Raw genomic sequence first — 3,594 nt, forward strand, 5'->3', positions numbered from 1 at the left:
AACAGCAACACGAAACGTTATAATAATCGCACCAGTGCTCTGTAACGCAGCTTTTTTCGGAAAAATTACCAGAAAAGGAAGATGATTGATACCTGTGGTGAGATAGTGGCGGTTGAAGAAGGTTGCTGCACCCCGAAACGCAGAATCCCATCTAGGAAAGAGCCGCCGCCTCCGACGAGGAAGAAGTCTCCGCAGTCGTGCGCTGGGAAGAGACCGGAGCCCCTGAAGAACGGGTATTTTCAACCGCCGGAGCTGGAGCTGCTCTTCTCTTTGTGGCTTCGGCGTGAGACCTGTGCTTAGATGAGAGCTCATGTGGATAGGTTTGTATATTTTTGTTACGTGGCGTTCGTTAAATAAATTCTTCTGCTCTTGCCATGTAACTGTAATCTAAAAAAGTTTGATTCGAATTCGATTCAAATTAAAGTTCGAATTCGATTTCAAAAGATTCATACATGTTATTTAATTATATTATTTTAATAAAATATTAAAGTTCGTGAACAAAATAGTTATAAAATAATTTGGACTCGAGTTAGATTCGAAAAATATCGAGTTAAACTCGAATTCGATAAATTCGAATACGGATCAAATATTTTTTGAATCAACTCAAAAATCTTCGAATTTTTTTATTTAGACAATTGAATATAAATAAATTTGAATTATATTTTATATTAAGTTAAAACATTTTCATTATTAATTACGAAGAGTTTAAAGTGTAACTATTTTACTTACTTTTAGGGATGACAATCAGATGAAACAGGGTGGGTGAGTTTGTTATCATCATCTCCGAATTTCATATGCATCTCTATACTCGTCTTTATCTTCATTATTTCGAATTCAGAGAATCTTTGATCCTGAAATCGCGAAGATCAAATCTCCACATTCGTTTCAAAAATATTAATGAGATAAAGACGATGACGATTTCGATGATTATTTCAAACAAAAACTTATTATTATTGATATTTTAAAAAATAATATTATTATTATATTATCAGTATTATTAATACTAATAATAATAACAATATTTTTTATTAATATTACTTTCGTGGCGGATTCGGAGATGATGATAGAAATCTCATATCCGTCCGAACTACTTCGTTGATTTTAAAAATCTCTGAATCTGAAAAAATCGGAGATCTCTATCTCCGTTTCAAGTTGTAAGGCCCTGTAATTAATTATCCGGTAATTTTGGCATAATTAGAATAATTATTGAGTTGTAAATTAAAATAATTATTTATGCCAAATAAATTCAAGAAGTGTGTTAAAAATATGTATTTTAAAATATCGGAGTTAAAACGATATAAAAATACATATAGAGATTTAAATAGCACACGAGAGCAAAATATATGCAAACCGAGATTTTTGGGCATGAGTTAGTATTTTTTTTAGTAACTAAATATACATATACATACACACAATTTATCTTGTGGAGAGAGAAATGAAGAATCAGAAACCCATTTCCCTCGACCACATTTTCGCAAGACATGTAGCAGCTACGGGAAAGTTGCGATATCTCCTCCGTCCGACGTCCAAATCACGAACGGTTTGAGGGGTTGTCTTCCTTACATCAATAGCTTCATTTTGAACCATGAATCGCTACTTTTGATGCCCGTTTCAGTGCCAATCGAACCCTGTTTCGTGGCTGTTCCTTTTCAAGTTTCTTGTTCGATTTTAGGTGAGCTATTGCTTGGTTTTTCTTGGTTCTTTGGAGTATATTGAGCAAGGATTTGAAGCTTAAATCTTACCTTGCTGTTCCTGCATTTTTCAGCTATTTTTCAGTTCAGTTTTTGGTCGTGAATAGTGTTTTCCGGCGTCTTTTCCGACGAGTAGCAACATTAGACCGCTAGCGACTAGTTTATACTTCGATCTTGGTAATTTTTGGATCCAATTCCAGATTTTTCGGTGCATAAGTAGGCTGCCTCGAAGTGTAATTTTACTCGCTTCGATTTAATTTCGCTTTGTTGATTTTAATGCATTACATTGACGTATATATTGGGTTTATATTGTAGGTTCGATCGTTGGAGAGCTTTGAGGTATAAATCGAAGAGTTTGTGAATTAGTATCGAGTTAATCGTGTGATTATTTTGGAGAATTACGGTTATTTAGTTGAAATTTCAGAATTGTTGAAATTGATTTGGCAATTAAGTTTTGATAATTAAAAATCAATATGTTGGATTAATTTAGTTTTATTGGCGAATTGTGAATTATTCGACTTATTTTTGTCATTGTTAGGTCGAGGAGATTAGCTTGAGCTTGTTGTGATTTTAGAGTCGGTTTAGGTATGTTACAGCTCGGTAACATACGACGGTAAAACATAAATTATGTTTAATTGTAATTCTGTGTTACATTGATCGGGTGTATGACTTGTTGGCTGTTGGAAATTGTTAAATGCCTTCGTTGTGATCTATGTTTATTATTGTAACATATTATTGTCATTTAGCATCGGGCATACTGTTATGACATTCATGTTGAGCCCTATCGTTCTTGTTAGCCCATTGTTGATATCCGTTGTTATCTGGCACTGTTGTTTATCTCGGGATCATTGTGTGGCTGATAGGCCTATACACATGAGGCCGTATATGTGATTGAACAATCCCGTGGTTAGTGCAACCTTTTGAGGTGAGCGCTGGGATTGTGTCATCTAGTTCGTTTTGTTGTGCCATCCTGTTATATCGTATCAGCTGTATGGAGGCCGAGTCAGGGGTGTTATTCAGCACAGCTTGGCATACCTCGCATACTTGGCAGGGCGGTTTAGCTGCATAACGATGTAGCTCCCTTGTGTTGTTGCTCGAGCATTATTCCAGTTGTTATCGTACCGTTTGTTGGCTCCTGTTATCCCGGTTATTCGTTGAGCCTTCCATGCATTGCATATTACATTTTATTATATGATTATGCATGATTTATGTTTATTGTTGTTATTGTTGAACTGTTTCATACCAGAATCCTAACCTGAGTTGTTTACTGGGGGGCTGTTGTGGTTGCTATTGGGCACCATGGTAGATCTCCCGAGTCGTTTTGCAGCATCAGGCCGAGGTTCCGCCAGTGGAGCTCGGGATTGAGGTTGGATTCCTTGGTTCTGTTCAGTGGAGTCTCCCAGTTGGTCTATATGTATGTCTTGAGTTTGTTCAGTCTTGTATTGTAGTTTATTTGCTGGGGAGATGCTCCGTGTATCTGTATTGATATTTGGTTGTTCTGGTTATGTTCTGAGGCGACTCTGTGATTTTAATGATCTGGCGAGTATTTGGTAAGTTTTAAATTCTGTTTAGTCCTCGCCAGTGCGGCTATAGGTTGTTGACTTTGGTTTTGTTTTAATTACTCTAGTTGGAGTATATTTTGATATAAAATGCTGCGTGAGTTTTCGGGATGTCCTACTTACAGGGAGGTCATGCCGAAATTTTTCTAGGCCCTGAGGTTCGTTTTAAAGTATTTTAAACCTTTTTCCGCTGCAGTTTTAAATCAAACAATTATTGTTTGATCATTAATTGTCGTTAGAGTAAATGGACCTCACACAAGTTTTCTCCACAAGACCCCAAATCTGTGGGGAAACTTGTCATCTTAACTTACTCTCAAATCAAATATCTTTATAAAAATGCAGTT

At 36.1% G+C, this 3,594-nt stretch overlaps 1 long non-coding RNA gene across 1 annotated transcript; it reads left to right on the top strand.

Moving 5' to 3' along the window:
- The first annotated feature begins 1,118 nt into the window (after positions 1-1,118).
- Positions 1,119-3,300, top strand: LOC142554478 (uncharacterized). The gene is made up of 3 exons (XR_012822196.1): positions 1,119-1,672; positions 1,766-2,030; positions 2,230-3,300. It is a non-coding gene; the product is annotated as an uncharacterized LOC142554478 (long non-coding RNA).
- The last annotated feature ends 294 nt before the right edge of the window (positions 3,301-3,594 follow it).

The sequence above is a fragment of the Primulina tabacum genome, chromosome 8 (genome assembly GCF_025594145.1).
Source record: "Primulina tabacum isolate GXHZ01 chromosome 8, ASM2559414v2, whole genome shotgun sequence".
Classification (NCBI taxonomy): Eukaryota; Viridiplantae; Streptophyta; class Magnoliopsida; order Lamiales; family Gesneriaceae; genus Primulina; species Primulina tabacum.